General features: G+C 44.0%; 1 long non-coding RNA gene across 6 annotated transcripts in view; it reads right to left on the reverse strand.

Moving 5' to 3' along the window:
* The window catches only part of LOC137539148 (uncharacterized), a 413,808-nt gene that overhangs the window by 213,787 nt on the left and 178,042 nt on the right, over positions 1–21,979 (reverse strand). The window contains exon 5 of one of the 6 annotated variants that reach the window (XR_011024935.1): positions 2,011–2,258. The exons of 4 other annotated variants lie outside the window; for them this stretch is intronic. This is a non-coding gene — a long non-coding RNA (uncharacterized lncRNA). Of the gene's footprint in view, positions 1–2,010; positions 2,259–19,935; positions 20,117–21,979 lie in introns of those variants that run through there. One more of the 6 variants, XR_011024931.1, reaches the window with a different exon arrangement.

Genomic DNA, 21,979 nt, shown 5'->3' on the forward strand with positions numbered 1-21,979 from the left:
AGTTTTTACATTTATATTACTCTAAATCCATCTCCAGGCAGAGAGATATGACTAATTTGCACAATGTGTAGTTCTCCTTTAACTATGTCCCTACTCTATGGCACTGAAACAAGACATAAAGAACCAGATTTACTAAGGTAAAGAATTGTATGTAACAGTCTCTCACCTTGGTTTTGCAGTGGTTACCTAATAACTAAGTGAGCAGCATTGTGCAATCCAGAGTGCAACCTATTGTTCTTTTGGAGTCATTGCTGGCTCTATTGTAACCAAGCGTGGCTTCATTGCATGCATATACACTTATCTATACATTATCAACCATTGCAATAGCCAGATGGCAGCCATATTTATCAAATAAATACAGTATATTCCACGTATAAGATAACTGGGCGTATAAGAGGACCCCCCCCCCCCCAAAAAAAAAAAAAACTTGAGTTTGGGATATACTCACCATATAAGACTACCCCTCTTCCAATGCACACCAAATAAAAATTAAAAAAACATCATATACTGGTGCTATGTATGAACATATACTGGTGCTGTACTGTATGTGGTACCCAGTATATAATAGTGTAGGCAATTGACTGGTTGGATTGGTCAACTCTCCCTTTCCCTAACTGGATTGGTCAGCTCTCCCTATTTATCAGAGCAGTATGAAAGAATAGATTGTGCTGTGCCCATAAAACACGCCTCTTTCACCCTTCTGGCCCACCCTTGTATCCTATTTACCTCCTTCTCTGCCTCTCAGATCTCGCACATGTGCGCCTGCTTCACTACAGTCCTCAGCAGTGAGGGGCTGTAACAGGATAGGGCGTATCACCCGGCATCAATGACACCCGGCGTATAAGATGACCCCTGACTTTTCTGAAGATTTTCAAGAGTTAAAAAGTAGTCTTATATGCCAGAATGTACAGTACATGGAAGTCAAGGTATGTGATGGCACTTTTAAAGCACTGTGCAGACATTTGCCTGTGAGCTTCCATAGTGTGTCAGAAGTAGAATTTTTTTTTATTAGTTGTTGCTTTTAATTAAAAAGCTAGAGAAAACCAAAAATGAGCATTCCCCTCTCCATTTAAAAAAAAATAAATGAACTCTTGTTCCTTATTCAGGTTGGTAAAAGCCAGGGATTGATAGCTCCTAAAGCCAAGGCCCCTGAGAAATACCAAATTACATAGTCAATAACATTAGAGGGCGACTTGCAAATGAAGGATGGAGAAGCCTTCCACCCTTATCCCACTTCTGTACAAACTGTCCTTGTCTAATGTTTAGGATCTTGTGCTATTGGAGAGTTGGGGACCAGACACGTTTGTTAGTAAAGTGTCACAGGGAGTTGATAAAATGTGGAATCCTTCTTAAAGCAGAATATAACCCTGCATTTCAACTTTGCTCTAAAACATTATTTACAGCATATTATATGCAACCAGCCTTTTTTTTTTTACTAGACCAGCATTGGAAGGGTTACACACAGAGCTTTAAAGTTGTGGAGAGAAATGCTGCCGCAGCCGAAGTTTACATAGATACATTTAAGTAAACACAATGTAACAAGTGAGGAATGTGACTCACACTGACTGTGCAGGAGCTCCCGGACACACAGAGAGAGTGAGTCACATTCCTCACTTGTTACATTGTGTTTACTTAAATGTATCTATCTAAACTTCGGCTGCGGCAGCATTTCTCTCCACAGAACTTTAAAGCTCTGTGTGTAACCCTTCCAATGCTGGTCTAGTAAAAAAAAAATGCTGGTTGCATATAATATGCTGTAAATAATGTTTTAGAGCAAAGTTGAAATTCAGGGTTATATTCCGCTTTAAATAATCAGAGAATTCCCAGGCCAGACAAATAGGTTAAGTGGGTCTTTTCTTACGAACCCTTCCACCACCAACAACTATTTTTAATAAAGAGTTATTAGTATTCCTTGTTTAAAATAGAAAACGGAATAGCATTTAGTTAAAAATATAATTTTATTTTTCCAACTGTATCTTTCTTTCTTTTGATCCAGTATCTTCTATTTTCATCTAGTACTATCTTCTTCTGTACACGTCTATCTTCTGACATTGTTTTCTTTTGTATATTACCTTCCTCTGTCATTTTTATCTGTAAATTCCTTTCTTCTTTTCTGGTCTTCTGTACTTCTAGTCTTTTATCTTCTATCCTTCATGTTATCTACTTTTCTGTGTTCCATTCTTTTCTTCTATAATTGATATCTTGGTAGGAGCTCTTGCCTTGTGTGACCTCCATCCTTGTCACAATCCACTGCAATGCTGATCAGGACAGAAGACCCATTGGTGAGCATTTTAATTTCTCACCAGGGCTTTCTATTAGACCATGATGTTGACCAACTGGAAATCAGTGGGTAAATTCAAATACGCTTATTGGTAAGAAATTCAATATTTGAATGTGCCCCATTTGAATGACCATGTGTGGTCTTGGTGTATGCACCATTCAAGACTGACTGACATGTACTGTTTAAAGTGTACTTGAGGTTAAAAAAACTATAAAAGTTTTGCACACCTACTTATTCTCTTAAAGAGACTTTGTAACAAAACTTTCAGCCTTATTTCTTGTATCCTATTAGTTCCTATACCTGTTCTAATGTGCTCTGGATTACTGCAGCCTTTTCTAGTTGCACTGTCTCTGTAATATAGCTAATCTTCTTTTCTTTGTCAAGCCTTGTCGAGCCAGGGAGGAATGCACTGCCTCTGCTGTGATAGGGAGAAGTTATGCACACCCCCTCCATGCCCCCCTGCAGGCTCTGTGTGTGTGCTGTGTGTATGAGTCACATGCAAGGTCTCTGCTCACAGCCATCCTGTCTGTGACCTTGTGAACAGCTGTGAGTGCAGAAAGATCAGTTCAAAGCCCAGACAAGTAGCTAAGGCAACAAGTGGGAAAAACATTCCAGCAGTCAAGTCACGTTTGAGAGGAGCAACTGCAAACAGGCACCTGCTCTGATGATGTATTTCCTGTTTGGCGGCCATCTTTATTGTTTACAAAAACAATGAATAAAACAGTGATTTTATCACCAGGAACGCAGCGGGGAGCTGCGAAAATGTCACAAAGGGGGCTAGGAGAAGACAACAAACAGGCTGGTACTTTTATTTATGTAAGATTTTCACAGTACAGATTCTCTTTAAGTCATCAGTCACTTGGGGACCTCTTGTTGTCAGTTGCCTCAACACCATGCTCCAGCTTTAGCACCCATTTACAGCAATGACCACCCAGTATGCTCCAGGTGGTGGCTAGTACACTCAGCTGTGTGGGGACGTGCACAAAGAGAGAGCACTGGGTGGATAGAACAGGATATACAGTGGCAGCATGGAGGGACAGGCAGGAGGGTGAGGACAACAAGGGGCCAGAAAGTGTCTGTGACCTAAGCGTATAAGCAGGCATGCATATCTTTTAAAGTTTTCCACACCTCAGGTACACTTTGACCTTCCTGGCGGTAAGCCGCGCAGGAGGTTTTCTCAGGCCCTGCTGGGCCGATTTACTTAATTTTTTTTTGCTGGCTGCGTCAGCACACTGATCGCCGCCGCCCCGCGCTCGATCGCCGCTATCCGTCGCGCTGCGCGCCCCCCCAAGACCCCGTGCGCTGCCTGGCCAATCAGTGCCAGGCAGCGCCAAGGGGTGGCCTGGGGCTCCCAATGACGTCACGACGTTGCTGACGTCGGTGACGTCATCCCGCCGGGGGAAGCCCTCCAGGAAATCCCGTTCTTTGAACGGGATTTCCTGATCGAAGCGGGCGGGGGGATGCCGCTGAGCAGCGACTATCATGTAGCGAGCCCTAGGCTCGCTACATGATTTAAAAAAAAAAAAAAAAAAAAAACTGCTGCGCTGCCTCCTGGCGGAAATAATTAAACCGCCAGGAGGGTTAAGGGATTACTGCAGATATGTTGAACTCCAGTCTTCAAGGGTCAAGGACACATTTATGACACAGCTCAAACTAAGTGATTGGACTGAATCAAGAAAGGTGCAGTTCATCAAGTAGAACACATTTCTCCGATTCTCAGGCCTTTCTAAACACTAGTATGGATATGATCCACAAGAAATGGAATTTGACATCCATGGAGTTTTCTTTCTTTAAGCATAAGCTGCATTTATTAAAATACTACTTTCCTCTGATGGTGTGGACATTTGAATGCAGTCACACAACATTTCAGCAATCATTATCATTTTCTGATATGACTGACCTCTTCTGATATAGAGGGTTCTAAATTTTTGCCGTCTAAAAGCAGACCATTTTTAGTAAACCCAGGTAAGCCTTGCTGAATCACAATGGTTCTCAGATTCTCTCCAATGTTCTTCTGCCTGGTATACTGTAATTGTAAGTGTGGCTGAATGGAGTAATGGTTAACCACTTGCCGACCGCACGCTTATACCGTGCGTCGGCAAAGTGGCAGCTGCAGGACCAGCGACGCAGTACTGCGTCGCCGGCTGCAGCCTGATTAACGAGCGATCGCGCGGCTGTAGCCGCGCGATCGCTACGTCACACTCTTCGGCCCCCATGTGACTTCAGCCCGCCGGCCAATCAGCAGCGCCGGCGGGCTGTAAACATTCAAATTGCCCAATAGAATGAGTATAATACAGTTTGTTTACGTAACAAACTGTATTATACTGCCTGCCTCCCGCTGGTGGTCACACTTAGCGATCGACCACCAGCGAGGAGAGCAGGCATAGTATAGCAACACACACACACACTTTAGGAGCCCCACAGACCCCCCGATCACCCGCAGCACCCATCAGACACCCCCCTGTACCCCCCTGCAGCCCGCAGATCAGACCTAACCACCCCCCATATCACCCATCAATAAATCCCTGTCACCACCTGTCACTTCTATCCATCAGAGCAGACCCCCAACTACCCCTTAGGGGTATCTGATCACCCCCACACCTCCAGATCTCCCCCCGACTCCCCCCCCCCCCTGTATACTGAACCTATCTATCTCCCCTGCATCTGTCTATCTCCCCAGTGATCAGCTGCCAATCACCTATCAGTCACCTGTCAATCATCCCTTGTCACCACCTGTCACTGCCCCCCATTAGATCAGACCCCCAACTGCCCCTTAGGGGTATCTGATCACCCCCCACCCCTTCAGATCTCCCCCCCCCCCCGTATACTGCATCTATCTTCCCTGTAATTGCCCGCTGATCAGCTGTCAATCACCTATCCGTCACCTGTCAATCATCCCTTGTCACCACCTGCCACTGCCCCCCATCAGATCAGACCCCCAACTGCCCATTAGGGGCTTCTGATCACCCACCCACCCTTTCAGATCCCTCCGAGACACCCCCCCCCCCCTGATCACATCAGCAGTCCATTGTTTACATCTGTTTTTCCCTGTAAACACCCACTTATCACCCGTCAATAACCCATCTATCACCACCTGTCACTCCTATCCATCAGATTAGACCCCCAACTACCCCTTAGGGGTATCTGATCACCCCCCCACCCCTTCCGATCCTCCCCACACCGTCCTAGTTCATTGATTGCGTATATTCTCCCCCCTGCCATTGTGTATCTTATCTCCTGTCTGTAAGGCTTGATTGTGCTTTGTTTGGCTACAATTGTCTCAATTGCACTGTGATTGGCATCGATTGTCGTGTGATTGGCTTCGATTGTCACGTAATTGGGCTTCGATTGTCGCGTGATTGGCTTCAATTGTCCGTAATTGGTTTTGATTGTGCCAATTGCCCACTGATTGGCTGTTTTGCCCTGTGATTAGTATCGATTGTCGTGTGATTGGCTTCAATTGTCACGTAATTGGTTTTTGATTGTCACGTTATTGGATTCAATTGGTCCGTGATTGGCTTTGATTGCGCCGATTGCTGTAATTGTGTTGTAATTGTCTCGTGATTGTTTTTGATTATTTGTGATTGCTCTCTGATCCCCAACCCCCCCCCCCCCCCTCACCATCACCATCACTATCACTGTCCTAGTGATCTAAAAAAATTTTTAGTATCACTAGTGGTAACAAACAGTTAGGCCAGTTATCTAAGCAAAAGGGTTGTTAGTGTCAGTTAGTGCTCAGCCCACTGCACCACAGTCACTAATTAGCGTCATCACTGTCGCTAATCAGCATTGGTACTATATAGTATCTGTAAGTGATTATTAGTGATCACAGTCAGATCTATATTAGGGTCTCTAGGATCCACAAAAAAACGCAGTGTTTGCCCGATCAGACCTGATCGTTCGCCTGCACTGCGTTCAGCCCGCCCCACCGCAGTGACAGAAATTTCTTTTTTCTGATCACTGCAAAAAACACTGTACACAAGCTGTGGCACTGTAAACATCAGTTTTGATTTTTTTTATCTAAACTCAGTGACCACAGCTTTCTACCTCTCAAGTACTCCCTTTCGCTAGGTAGGTGCTCTTTTCCTGGGTAGTCTCAGAGGAATACCTCCTAAATTTAGCAGGCCACCATGGCAAAAAAGAGGTTTTCCAATGAAGACATCTACAGGTACATGGACCAGTCGGATGAGGATGATTGGGTCGACTTATTCGACGAATCTTCGGGTTCAGAGTACGATCCTGTAGACAGCAGTGGCTCTCAGACCGATAGTTCCGATGACGAGGTTGAGGTCCCGGCTAGAGCCAGGCGTACCACACCCCATGTCACTGGACTGCAGGTGGCGGAAGATCAGTCTCAAGGGCAGCAGAGTGGCGCTGATCTGATTTTTCTTGGTGAGGCATGCACCAGCAGCGCAGCATCTCCTGGGCCTATCAACACCAGTACTTCCGCAGAAGACCCTGATGAAGTGGCGGACACCATCCTGGAAGTAGAAACTGGTTCGGTGGTACGTGAATTAAGATCCGATCCGCAGCCACCAAGTAGACGGGCCCGTACTCCCATTGGTTTTCCAGAGGTGCTGGCAAACCCTGATTGGCATTCCCCTGATCCCGCCGCACCCATACTGCCCCCTTTCACCGCCCAGTCTGGAGTCCAGGTGGAGACATTTGAACTAGGATCGGCCCTAGACTTTTTTGAACTGTTCCTCACCCAGGATCTCCTTGACTTAATTGTGGCTGAGACCAACCTATATGCCACACAATTTATAACCGCCCATCCGAAAAGCTGCCACGCCCAGCCTTTTCGGTGGAAACCACTCCAAGTTTCCGAACTTAAAATTTTTTTGGGCCTTCTCCTCAACATGGGTATTACTAAAAAAAATGTATTGCGCTCTTATTGGTCTACACGCCAAATACATAACATGCCCGTGTTCTCTGCTGCCATGTCCAGGACGCGATTTGAGATCATCCTGCGCTTCCTGCATTTCAATGACAACGACACCTGTCATGAAAGAGACCACCCAGCTTATGACCGGCTCCACAAAATTCGGCCCCTCATAGACCACCTGTCATCCACATTTGCAGATGCTTATACCCCTGAACAGAACATCTGTGTAGATGAGTCCCTCGTACATTTTACCGGGCGCCTTGGCATCAAACAGTACATCCCAAGCAAGCGCGCCCGGTATGGGGTGAAACTGTATAAGCTCTGTGATAGGGCCACAGGCTATACATCTCGTTTTAGGGTCTATGAGGGAAAAGACTCAAAATTGGAGCCGGTCGGATGTCCTGACTACCTGGGGAGCAGTGGAAAGATTGTGTGGGACTTGGTGTCACCCTTGTTCCAGAAGGGGTACCATCTTTATGTGGACAACTTTTACACAAGTGTGGCCCTCTTTCAGCACTTAAAGTTAGAAGGAATCCGATGCTGTGGCACCGTGCGGCCTAGTCGCCGGGGCTTCCCCCAACAGCTCGTTAACACCAGACTTCAACGGGGGGAGAGGGCCGCCTTGTGTACCGATGACTTGCTCTCGGTGAAATGGAAGGACAAGAGGGACGTTTACCTTCTGTCTACCATTCACACAGACACGACAGTACAAATTACACGGGCAACAGAGGTCATTGAAAAGCCCCTCGCCGTCCACAGCTATAATGCCAACATGGGAGGGGTGGACTTCAATGACCAGATGTTAGGGCCCTATTTAATTTCCCGGAAAACCAGACGCTGGTATAAGAAAGTGTCTGTGTATTTAATTCAATTGGCGATGTACAACAGCTTTGTTCTCTACAGTAAGGCTGGGAGAACTGGATCTTTCCTTCAATTCCAGGAAGACATTGTTTCGGCACTCCTCTATCCAGAAGGTGACAGAGCCCAACCCCCAAATGCAACTAGCCGGCTGCATGGAAGGCATTACGCCTACCCGATTCCCAGTACCCCAACTCAACGCAACCCCAGAAAAAGATGTCGTGTCTGCAGCAAGGCTGGAATAAGGCATGACACCCCCGTTTACTGTCCCCGCTGTCCTGACCAGCCTGGCCTATGCCTAGGGGAGTGTTATGAGAGGTACCATGAGAAGGCACACTTTTAGAACCTAGGGAACTACAGACACAGCAGTAGGCACACAAGGGTCTCTCAGTGCTATTTCACACTGGCGCGATGCGTTAGGGCAAATTGCCTAGCAAAAGTCACACTTTGCGGTCCCCCCCTACGCCGGAAGTGCTTGACTTAACGCTAGTGCATGCCTACGTTACTGCGTGGCTTCTGCGGCAATTTGGGTCGGCCCGGAAGTCATGTTAGTCTACGGCGACGCAGTTAATTACTAGGCCGAATGCTACTCTTGTGGTATTCCCTGAAGATCTATTTTGGGCGAGACGGTGCGGCGGGCTCGACCGACCGGATAGGCCAGTATGCAGTGTGAACCCAAACATCAGGTTTTGAGAGATCCAAATACACTGGCCTGCCAGAAACCTCTCCTTTCACTTGGGACAGAATGCATAATGTACTTCGCCACATATCTGTGCGATTTGCACTTTGCACATTGACCCATGGGGGAGGAGAAGTTTATCCTCAGCTCGCAGGTAAAAAAAAACAAAAAAAAAAAAAAACAGGTAAGCAAAAAAGTTAATATTTGGTTACCAATGTTATTGTTTGGTTTGAACATATTTAATAAAGTTTAAAAAGTTAATGTTATTGAAGTGCTTTGCTGCTTGCTTGCTTTTTTTTTTTTTTTTTTTTCTTCTTCTCTCTTTTTTTCCAACCGACCAATCAGCTGCAGCACTGATGATGCATCCTGACAGAAGCATTGCGCTTCTGTCAGGTTACACAAAATCGGTGCATGCAGCGCTGTAGGACGAGATTTCTCCTCCACAGTAAAAAAGATACGTTTGCCGAGGCATATGGGCCAAGGTGTGGTGTTGGGGATTCATATGCTTTGGCAAGCACTTTGTATCAAAAAAGAACTCAAGCAATGATTTCTCCATTCACATCGATCAATGTGGATGAATAAATCAGGATTGCCTGGGCATACGAGCTGGTGGGTTTGGATTTTTGGGGTGGCAGCTCCTATGTCCAGGCGGACGCCTTCCCCTCCTTTTTGTTTTGTTTTTTTCGTTTTTCTTCTCTCTTTTTTCTATCCAGACCGACCGACCGACCGACCAATCAGCTGCAGCACTGATGGTGCATCCTGACAGAAGCATTGCGCTTCTGTCAGGTTACACAAAATCGGTGCATGCAGCGCTGTAGGACGAGATTTCTCCTCCACAGTAAAAAAGATACGTTTGCCGAGGCATATGGGCCAAGGTGTGGTGTTGGGGATTCATATGCTTTGGCAAGCACTTTGTATCAAAAAAGAACTCAAGCAATGATTTCTCCATTCACATCGATCAATGTGGATGAATAAATCAGGATTGCCTGGGCATACGAGCTGGTGGGTTTGGATTTTTGGGGTGGCAGCTCCTATGTCCAGGCGGACGCCTTCCCCTCCTTTTTGTTTTGTTTTTTTCGTTTTTCTTCTCTCTTTTTTCTATCCAGACCGACCGACCGACCGACCAATCAGCTGCAGCACTGATGGTGCATCCTGACAGAAGCATTGCGCTTCTGTCAGGTTACACAAAATCGGTGCATGCAGCGCTGTAGGACGAGATTTCTCCTCCACAGTAAAAAAGATACGTTTGCCGAGGCATATGGGCCAAGGTGTGGTGTTGGGGATTCATATGCTTTGGCAAGCACTTTGTATCAAAAAAGAACTCAAGCAATGATTTCTCCATTCACATCGATCAATGTGGATGAATAAATCAGGATTGCCTGGGCATACGAGCTGGTGGGTTTGGATTTTTGGGGTGGCAGCTCCTATGTCCAGGCGGACGCCTTCCCCTCCTTTTTGTTTTGTTTTTTTCGTTTTTCTTCTCTCTTTTTTCTATCCAGACCGACCGACCGACCGACCAATCAGCTGCAGCACTGATGGTGCATCCTGACAGAAGCATTGCGCTTCTGTCAGGTTACACAAAATCAGTGCATGCAGCGCTGTAGGACGAGATTTCTCCTCCACAGTAAAAAAGATACGTTTGCCGAGGCATATGGGCCAAGGTGTGGTGTTGGGGTTCATATGCTTTGGCAAGCACTTTGTATCAAAAAAGAACTCAAGCAATGATTTCTCCATTCACATCGATCAATGTGGATGAATAAATCAGGATTGCCTGGGCATACGAGCTGGTGGGTTTGGATTTTTGGGGTGGCAGCTCCTATGTCTCTCTTTCTTTTCTTTTTGTTTCACATTTTTTGGCAGATATTTGTTCATCCACATTGATCGATGCGAATGAAGGGATGTTTGCCATTCATTTTTCCTTTCAGCCCAGAATGCACTACCTGTATGCCCAATATAAGGAGTATAGCAGAAATACTGGCCATACATGTAATGATTGCAGAGGCCCTAAAATGCCAGGACAGACCCCACAAATGACCCCATTTTGGAAAGAGGACACCCCAAAGTATTCCGTGAGGTGCATGGTGAGTTCATAGAAGATTTTGTTTTTTGTCACAAGTTAGCATAAATTGTTGTTTTTTGTTTTTTTTCACAAAGTATCCTTTTCTGCTAACTTGTGACAAAAAAGAATTTTTTTTATAAACTCACCATGCCCCTCATGGAATACTTTGTGGTGTCTTATTTTTAAAATGGGGTCATTTGTGGGGTTTGTTAACTGTCCTGTCATGTGGGGGGGGGGGGGGGGGGGCTAAATTGTGAGCACCCCTGTAAAGCCCAAAGGTAGTCATTGCACGTTGGGCCCCTTAGCGCAGTTAGGCTGCAAAAAATTGCCACACGTGCTATCGCCGTACCCGGGAGAAGTAGACCAATGTGTTTTAGGGTGTATTTTTACACATACCCATGATGGGTAGAAGAAATCACTCTGTAAATGACAATTTTTTGATTTTTTTTTACACACATTTGTCCATTTACAGAGATATTTCTCCCACCCAATATGGGTATGTGTAAAAATACACCCCAAAACACATTGTACTACTTCTCCCGAGTACGGCAATACCACATGTGTGGCCCTTTTTTGCACCCTAACTGCGCTAAGGGGCCCAGAGTCCAATGAGTACCGTTAGCATTTCACAGGTCATTTTGAGAAATTTGGTTTCAAGACTACTCCTCACGGTTTAGGGCCCCTAAAATGCCAGAGCAGTATAGGAACCCCACAAATGACCCCATTTTAGAAAGAAGACACCCCAAGGTACTCAATTAGGAGTATGGTGAGTTCATAGAAGATTTTACTTTTTGTCACAAGTTAGCGGAAAATGATTGTTAATGGGTTTTTTTACCAAGTGTCATTTTCCGCTAACTTGTGACAAAAAATAAAATCTTCTATGAACTCACCATACTCCTAACGGAATACCTTGGGATGTCCTCTTTGTAAAATGGGGTCATTTGTGGGGTTCCTATACTGCTCTGGCATTTTAGGGGCCCTAAACCGTGAGGAGTAGTCTTGAAACCAAATTTCTCAAAATGACCTGTGAAATGGTAACGGTACTCATTGGACTCTGGGCCCCTTAGCGCAGTTAGGGTGCAAAAAAGTGCCACATATGTGGTATCGCTGTACTCGGGAGAAGTAGTACAATGTGTTTTGGGGTGTATTTTTACACATACCCATATTGGGTGGGAGAAATATCTCTGTAAATGGACAATTGTGTGTAAAGAAATCAAAAAATTGTCATTTACAGAGATATTTCTCCCACCCAATATGGGTATGTGTAAAAATACACCCCAAAACACATTGTACTACTTCTCCCGAGTACGGCGATACCACATGTGTGGCACTTTTTTGCACCCTAACTGCGCTAAGGGGCCCAGAGTCCAATGAGTACCTTTAGCATTTCACAGGTCATTTTGAAACATTTGGTTTCAAGACTACTCCTCACGGTTTAGGGCCCCTAAAATGCCAGAGCAGTATAGGAACCCCACAAATGACCCCATTTTACAAAGAGGACATCCCAAGGTATTCCGTTAGGAGTATGGTGAGTTCATAGAAGATTTTTTTTTTTGTCACAAGTTAGCGGAAAATGACACTTGGTAAAAAAAACCAATAACAATCATTTTCCGCTAACTTGTGACAAAAAGTAAAATCTTCTATGAACTCACCATACTCCTAATTGAGTACCTTGGGGTGTCTTCTTTCTAAAATGGGGTCATTTGTGGGGTTCCTATACTGCCCTGGCATTTTAGGGGCCCTAAACCGTGAGGAGTAGTCTTGAAACCAAATTTCTCAAAATGACCTGTGAAATGCTAACGGTACTCATTGGACTCTGGGCCCCTTAGCGCAGTTAGGATGCAAAAAAGTGCCACACATGTGGTACCGCCGTACTCAGGAGAAGTAGTATTATGTGTTTTGGGGTGTATTTTTACACATACCCATATTGGGTGGGAGAAATATCTCTGTAAATTGACAATTGTGTGTAAAGAAATCAAAAAATTGTCATTTACAGAGGTATTTCTCCCACCCAATATGGGTATGTGTAAAAATACACCCCAAAACACATTGTACTACTTCTCCCGAGTACGGCGATACCACATGTGTGGCACTTTTTTGCACCCTAACTGCGCTAAGGGGCCCAGAGTCCAATGAGTACCTTTAGCATTTCACAGGTCATTTTGAAACATTTGGTTTCAAGACTACTCCTCACGGTTTAGGGCCCCTAAAATGCCAGAGCAGTATAGGAACCCCACAAATGACCCCATTTTACAAAGAGGACATCCCAAGGTATTCCGTTAGGAGTATGGTGAGTTCATAGAAGATTTTATTTTTTGTCACAAGTTAGCGGAAAATGACACTTGGTAAAAAAAACCAATAACAATCATTTTCCGCTAACTTGTGACAAAAAGTAAAATCTTCTATGAACTCACCATACTCCTAATTGAGTACCTTGGGGTGTCTTCTTTCTAAAATGGGGTCATTTGTGGGGTTCCTATACTGCCCTGGCATTTTAGGGGCCCTAAACCGTGAGGAGTAGTCTTGAAACCAAATTTCTCAAAATGACCTGTGAAATGCTAACGGTACTCATTGGACTCTGGGCCCCTTAGCGCAGTTAGGATGCAAAAAAGTGCCACACATGTGGTACCGCCGTACTCAGGAGAAGTAGTATTATGTGTTTTGGGGTGTATTTTTACACATACCCATATTGGGTGGGAGAAATATCTCTGTAAATTGACAATTGTGTGTAAAGAAATCAAAAAATTGTCATTTACAGAGGTATTTCTCCCACCCAATATGGGTATGTGTAAAAATACACCCCAAAACACATTGTACTACTTCTCCCGAGTACGGCGATACCACATGTGTGGCACTTTTTTGCACCCTAACTGCGCTAAGGGGCCCAGAGTCCAATGAGTACCTTTAGCATTTCACAGGTCATTTTGAAACATTTGGTTTCAAGACTACTCCTCACGGTTTAGGGCCCCTAAAATGCCAGAGCAGTATAGGAACCCCACAAATGACCCCATTTTACAAAGAGGACATCCCAAGGTATTCCGTTAGGAGTATGGTGAGTTCATAGAAGATTTTATTTTTTGTCACAAGTTAGCGGAAAATGACACTTGGTAAAAAAAACCCAATAACAATCATTTTCCGCTAACTTGTGACAAAAAGTAAAATCTTCTATGAACTCACCATACTCCTAATTGAGTACCTTGGGGTGTCTTCTTTGTAAAATGGGGTCATTTGTGGGGTTCCTATACTGCCCTGGCATTTTAGGGCCCCTAAACCGTGAGGAGTAGTCTTGAAACCAAATGTCTCAAAATGACCTGTGAAATCCTAAAGGTACTCATTGGACTTTGGGCCCCTTAGCGCAGTTAGGGTGCAAAAAAGTGCCACACATGTGGTATCGCCGTACTCAGGAGAAGTAGTACAATGTGTTTTGGGGTGTATTTTTATACATACCCATGCTGAGTGGGAGAAATAACTCTGTAAATGGACAATTGTGTGTAAAAAAATCAAAAAATTGTCATTTGCAGAGATATTTCTCCCACCCAGCATGGGTATGTGTAAAAATACACCCCAAAACACATTGTACTACTTCTCCCGAGTATAGCGATACCATATGTGTGACACTTTTTTGCAGCCAAACTGCGCTAAGAGGCCCACAGTGCAATGACTACTTTTAGGCTTTACAGGGGTGCTTACAATTCCGCACCCCCCAAAATGCCAGGACAGTAAACACACCCCATAAATGACCCCATTTTGAAAAATAGACACTTCAAGGTATTCATTGAGGGGCATGTTGAGTCCATGGCAGATTTCATTTTTTTTTGTTACAAGTTAGCAGAAATGGAAACCTTTTTTTTTTTTTTTTTTGTGACAAACTGTCATTTTCCGCTAACTTGTGACAAAAAATAAAATCTTCTATGAACTCACTATGCCTCTCAGTGAATACTTTGGGATGTCTTCTTTCCAAAATGGGGTTATTTGTGGGGTATTTATACTATCCTGGAATTTTAGCACCTCATGAAACATGACAGGTAGTCAGGAAAGTCAGAGATGCTTAAAAATGGGAAAATTCACTTTTTGCACCATAGTTTGTAAACGCTATAACTTTTACCCAAACCAATAAATATACACTGAATGGGTTTTTTTTTCATCAAAAACATGTTTGTCCACATTTTTCGCGCTGCATGTATACAGAAATTTTACTTTATTTGAAAAATGTCAGCACAGAAAGTTAAAAAAATCATTTTTTTGCCAAAATTCATGTCTTTTTTGATGAATATAATAAAAAGTAAAACTCGCAGCAGCAATCAAATAGCATCAAAAGAAAGCTGTATTAGTGAGAAGAAAAGGAGCCAAAATTCATTTAGGTGGTAGGTTGTATGAGCGAGCAATAAACCGTTAAAGCTGCAGTGGTCTGAATGGAAAAAACAGCGCTGGTCCTTAAGGGGGGGTAAAGGCTGAGTCCTCAAGTGGTTAAAGAGGCACTTAAGTGAGAAAAAAAAAATGAGTTTTACTCACCTGGGGTTTAGCTCAGCCCCCTGCAGCTGATCGGTGCCCACGACGAGTCGCTCTGATGCTCCGGGTCCCGCTGGCGGCCACTTCCGGTTTCGCCGTCAGGACCCGTCAGGCTGGGGAACGCGGCTGATACTACGCGTTCCCAGCCAAAATAGCACCCCTATGCGGCCACCCGTATGCGGACATATGGCCGCATAGGGGTGCTATTTTGGCTGGGAACGCGTAGTATCAGCCGCGTTCCCCAGCCTGACGGGTCCTGACGGCAAAACCGGAAGTGGCCGCCAGCGGGACCTGGAGCATCAGAGCGACTCGTCGTGGGCACCGATCAGCTGCAGGGGGTTGAGGTAAGCCCCAGGTGAGTAAAACTCATTTTTTTTTCTCACTTAAGGTTCACTTTAAGGGCTCTGCCTCTGACACAGGAGACCAGGTTCGAATCTTGGCTCTGCCTGTTCAGTAAGCCAGCACCTATTCAGTAGGAGACCTTAGGCAAGTCTCCCTAACACTGCTACTGCCTATAGAGCGCGTCCTAGTGGCTGCAGTTCTGGTGCTTTGAGTCCGCCAGGAGAAAAGCGCGATATAAGTGTTCTGTGTTTGTTTGTTGTTTGTAATTTAATCAATAAGGATTTTTTCCATGGCTACATTCTTCATGGTGATCTTAATTTGCAAAGCCAAAGAAAGTAAAATGTGAAAAAGTGTGGGAAAAGTATATCTGCTGACTTTCTTCCTGTATTTCATGAGGCTAAGGTTTTTTGCACCAATAGGCAACCTCTGGTAAGTTATGCATTTCTTTGTCTATCCAGATATGTTTCCCTTTGTGGATGTGCATATTGTTTGTGTAGGATGAGCGAGCATCCACCACTGGTGTAGAGAACACTTTAATTGGATTGATCAGTGATGGGCCGAAATTTTGCATCGAAATTCGCATTTTTGCACCGTAATCGTAATGCAAAATTTCAGGGAAAATCGTAATTGATTTCGTATATAATAGTAGTATTTCATAATTTCGCGTAATTTTTCGTGTAATTTTTTTGCCGACTTTGGCAGTTAATAGCAAAGCCCCCATACATGCTATTGCTACCAAAATTAGTACATATGTTAAGGAGAATATTGAGTATAAGTAAAAAAAAGAATTTTTCAAAACAACATTGTAGTTTTTGAGAAAATTGATTTTAAAAATGCAAAGAAAAATGGTCTTTTTGGAAAATTCTTTTTTTTCCCTTGTACCCACTATTCACTTTAACATAGGTAGCAATTTTGGTGTCAGTAGGGGGGTTTTGCTATTAACCTCCAAAGTCGGCTCTAAATGACACAACATTTTTATGCAAAATTACGAATGACTACAAAATCAATTTAGTTTGCAAATCGTATTTACGTATAGGCGTAATTGCAAAAATGTATGTGAAATTTAGCGAAATCGTAATTTTGCTGATTACGATCATCACTGGGATTGATCTTGTCATAGCTCTGGGGCTCATCCTTATATCTACGGCTATGTGCAACCAACAATCTCCGTTTTATGGCTTTGTGTAATTTGAGCTGATCTTCTTTACATTTTGGCTAAGTGTAACCAGGAACATACCTACCAACCCCTCAAACAAATTCAATACTTATCTAAAGTGGTCCTTAGCTTTGGAGGTCATATGATCCCATCTTTCAAGCAGACAGCCTTATTGGCTATGATACAAAGTTGGAGGGGTGTCGCAGCACCCTAGGCAAAAAGGTACAGGAGACAAAAACAGGAGCCCAAATAGTGTAGTATGTTAGATAGGAACAGCGTGAAGAAAGAAAATTTGAAGTACTACTCACAAAGGCGGATTGCAAGGGGGCATCAAACTGCAGGAAGCAAGTGGAGACAATGAACCCGACTCCACTCGGAGTGGTCCGGCCAGACCTGGATGTGGTCACTCTGCTTATGAAAAGTGACAGTGAACCTCTGTGTTCAGGACCACAGGTGTTCTGGCTCAACCACTACAACAGGGGACATTGGGGGGTAAATTAAGTACAGTTAAAGGGAAAGAGGCACCCTGGTATGTATAAAATGAATTACAACCTATTTAATATCGAAAAAGGTGAGGTGGCTTACCTCAATAATGAAATTCTTGTGTGAACAAAGAATTTTATTTAGCACAGGCAACACGTTTCACGGATCTCAGCCCGCTTCCTCAGGCCAATCACAGTGCCAATTAGAAGAAAAACCACTACCAAAGACAGGCTCCCTATCACGCTGGATTACGTGGCACAGGATACGGTAATTCGGTATCAGTCCTGGGTCATACACAGTAAGGCAGATGTCTGAAAGTACAGAAGGGCAGAGACAGAGACAAGGTCGAGAACTAGCAAGGGTCATACACAGGAAGGCAGATGTCTGAAAGTACAGAAGGGCAGAGACAGAGACAAGGTCGAGAACTAGCAAGGGTCATACACAGGAAGGCAGATGTCTGAAAGTACAGAAGGGCAGAGGCGGAGACAAGGTTGAGAACTAGCAAGGGTCATACACAGGAGATCAGATGACTGAAAGTACAAGGGCTAAAGCAGAAACGAGGTCAAGGGGAAGGTCATACATAGTAATTCCGAAAAATAACAAACGGCTCAACTAACAGATAAATATATATTTGCAGAACTGCATATATATTTATCAAGAAACTAGCTAAAGCACAAGTAATAACAATTAGCAACAACCAGCTAACTGATCACTATCACGGGCGAGGACACACTGCAGCCCAAGGGCTTAAATATAGGAAGGGAAGGATCAAAGACCAGCCCTCAGGAAAACCAGCCAATAACAGTAAGAAACAGAGAGCAGCTGACCAATAATTCCCATAGCTAGGAAGTGTCAGCTGACAGTGTGTCAGCTGACACTAATCTCTCAGAGTCGTGCGTGTTTGGCTGGGGAGAGTGGAGGAACATGCAGGATCAGTCACCACCGCATGGGAGCCGGGGATGCCGCTGGAAGCATTTCTCTGCAGAGCTCTGTCTCTGGAGCTGGCTGCAGCTTTGCTGGAGCTGCTGGCCGGTAAGATCGTTACACTCCCTTTGCTATTGGTTTTTCTTCTAATTGGCACTGTGAGTGCCCTCAGCGAGTTGAGACCCGTGAAATGCGATGCTTGTGCTAAATAAAATGGTCTTAATCCATTTTATACATACCAGAGCGCCTCTTATCCTTTAACTGTTATTGGCTATGATAGCACTCTCCCAATCCTGTCCTCCCAACAAAATTCCATGCTGCTTCTTAGAATCCTCCAACATGGCCACATGTTCTGCTGTGCAACGCACCAGAGTCTTGCCACTGTCATTAAACTAGGGGAAGGTAAGAGGTTGTAACAGGCAGGCCCTCTCCAAACCAGCAATGAGAGGATGGACTGAGTGGCTGGAGTACCACATCCTCTCAGAGTAGCGACACCAGAAGCCAGGGCAGAAATGAAGCAGCTCTTCTCCTGAAGATGATGGAGTCCCAGATAAATGAAGCAGGACTTTTGGTGCACTGCGCTCAGCACAGAGCGACAAAACGGACACATAAGGGTAATTTTGGGTTCCGGCGATGACACCAGACCCCATATTACATCTCCCTCCAAGTTGCAACGACTCAGATGGAGAATAGTACTTAACGCTTTAACATTGCTGGGTGTTTAAAGAGAATCTGTACTCTAAAATTTGTACAGTAAAAAGCATACCATTCTATTCATTATGTTCTCCTGGGACCCTCTGTGCTCTTTCTGCCACTCCCTGCTGCAATCCTGGCTTGTAATTGCCATTTTTATGCAGTGTTTACAAACAAAAGACCTAGCAAATGATACGCTGAGAGGAGCTCGGTGTGTGAGTCATACAGAGTGCGCAGGGGACCTGGAGAGGGTGTGTATAGCTTCTAGCCAATCACAAGCAGCACAGCACATTCCAGCTTGACTGCCTCAGCCCGACAGACCCAACAGAGGAGAGAAGATTAGATCATATAACAAAGATAATACAGCCACTGTGCAAGTAGGAAAGGCTGCAGTTAGACAGAGCACATTAGAACAGCTATAGGAACTTATAGGATAGAAGAAATAAGGATGAAAATTGTGTTACAGAGTCTCTTTAAGCAGGGTGAGCCGTCATAATAATACGTACGCCGGCTAAAAGCCTGAGTGTGATGTTATTGTTGGAACTTCAGAGTTACTTCCATCTCAGTATAATGCCAGAAATTTGGGGAGCAGTGGTCCCCTCTTTACTGGGGCAAAAAGGGAGACAAAAGGCGGGGGATTCAAAAATAGTCTTTAAACACATGTAAAATGCGAATAGCCTGTATGAATAATTTGAAATACTTTCTCGAGTACATGAAAAGGGCATTTGAAAAGTTCAGGTGTACTTGACGACCTCGGCTGAGCAAGACTGATAGGGCTTGATTCACAAAAGAGTGCTAACTGTTAGCACGGCCATTTTCACGCGAATTTTCGCATTGCACGCGATCGTGAATTTTCACGCAAAATGATAACGTTTTCGCGCGCAAACGCAAATTTTCCCACGGAATCGATATAGTTTTCGCACGAAAGTTTGCGTTTCCACGAAAAATGTGAATATTTGCCGCGAAAACGGCCGTGCTAACAGTTAGCACTCTTTTGTGAATCAAGCCCATAGAATCTGCTGTTCATTATCACTCCACAGAAAGACTTCCAGTTTTAAAGTTGAGGTTTTCTTGTTAACAGTAGCCATAAGTCAGAGTCTTCATTTATTATGATTTTTTTTAAACCCGTTGTGAAGACAGCACTTAAAATTCTCTAGGTGGTGACCCGCTGGAAGTTTTCCTTCCACATTAAGTACGGTAATAGCGGAGTCCTCATTGATGCCAGCCAGGCTGAAGAGTAATCTAAACTGCATTAATGACAAAGCGAAAGAATTATAGACCTGTCAGCGCCAAGGGGTTAATAATGTGGAGTAAAGTAATAACCGTGGATCATTAAAACATGACATGTGAAGGGAAGAGTCTGTTAAAAGCAAAAGTAATCATGAATAATTCAATGTTATTCCTTCTATTGCTAGTGAAAATTATGGACGCTCTTCAACCTCTCAATGAGTGTGATTACATTTCTGGCATTATGGCGTATGTGAAATGAAACATCCTACACAGTCAATAAAAACCTCTTTGTCTACATTAGGTACACCATGAATTTCAGGATACAGGAGGGTGTGATTATAGCAGACAGGATTATTAGCTGTTCTGTGACATCACCCACAAAGAACAGGAATGCTGAAAGAGCTCGAGGGTGTACAGAGGTGCTATAAATAGGCAGCAACCAGCCAATCAGTTTGCAGTTGTTTCTAGCGCAGATACCAAATAAAAGGACAACTCTGGTTTCTATTGGCTGATGTACCACTTGAGGACCACAGGTTTACACCCCCTAGTGACCAGGCGATTTTTTTTACAATTGAATACATTGGGCAACACAGTGGCATAGTGGTTAGCGATTTTGCCTTGCAGCGCTGAATCCCTGGTTCGAATCCCAGCCGGGTCAACATCCGCAAGGAGTTTGTATGTTCTCCCTGTGTCTGTGTGGGTTTCCTCCCGGGCACTCTGGTTTCCTCCCACATCCCAAAGCATACAGGTAAGTTAATTGGCTTCCCCTTAAATTGGCCATAGACTACAATACATACACTACATGATACATACATAGACATAAGACTATAGTAGAAACAATATACTCTGTACAGCTCTGTGTAATATGTTGGCGCTATATAAATACTTAAATAAATAAAATTCTGCTCTGCTCATCGTGTGTTAAAACCTAATCTGTGTAATTCTTCTTAACGCAGTTTATTGCATATACCCCATGCACACAGCGCACAACTATGTTCCCTGTACTTAGGTGTGGAAGTACCGCGAGATAAGCTAGTAGCGTGACCCGAGGTATTTCAGTTGCATGACTGTTACTATGGTAACGCACATGTTACCATAGAAATGGTTGCGCAATTGGAGTACTGCGGGTCACGCTACTAGCACCTAAGTACAGGTAATATTGCTGTGCGCTGTGCGTACACGGTAATATTACCGCTGATTGATTAATCAACCCATTCATGTCATAGACTTTTAGCAATTCAACGCATATTTTCCCTTCTGAATCCATATTTTCAGCACCATATACAACTCTGAAAGGGATCAGTGCAATGTTTAATGTACAGCATAAGAATCTCTTTAAATACAGTTCTATATCATTTCCCTTGCCTCTTTCCTCTTACTTAGCAGACAACATTAGGGGAAAAAAGCAGTTTATCTGCTGACAGACTGGTGCACCCATTTGAATGTTCTGCATTTATATGTGCTGCTTAAATAGGCCAGTGGGATTGTGAGTGATAGATCAGATGTGTCACTTTGGTGTGCTGGGTGACATTCATCAATAAAATCAATCCTTCTTGACATAAATCTCCCACTTATTATTTATAGAGCTGATTGCCACAAACAGAACTTTTTATGCAGGGGTGGTGAAAATTCCTTAGGAAAAAAAAAAAAAAAGAAGAAGCAAGATTTGAATATATGTCTACAAGAGCTGCACTTGCTGAATGCTAAGATTACAGGCCGTGTCTGCAGGATGAGGAGGGCATGTAAGAAGGAATGGTGGATGATTATCCATTTTCTTCAGGCTTATTAGGTATGATCTCCAGGCATAGAGCTAAATATCAAGTGGAAATGCAATATAAAGAGGAACTTTAGTGAAAAGGCGGGGAAAAATCAATACATTG

This window comes from Hyperolius riggenbachi, chromosome 11, assembly GCF_040937935.1.
Source record: "Hyperolius riggenbachi isolate aHypRig1 chromosome 11, aHypRig1.pri, whole genome shotgun sequence".
In the NCBI taxonomy this organism is placed as follows: Eukaryota; Metazoa; Chordata; class Amphibia; order Anura; family Hyperoliidae; genus Hyperolius; species Hyperolius riggenbachi.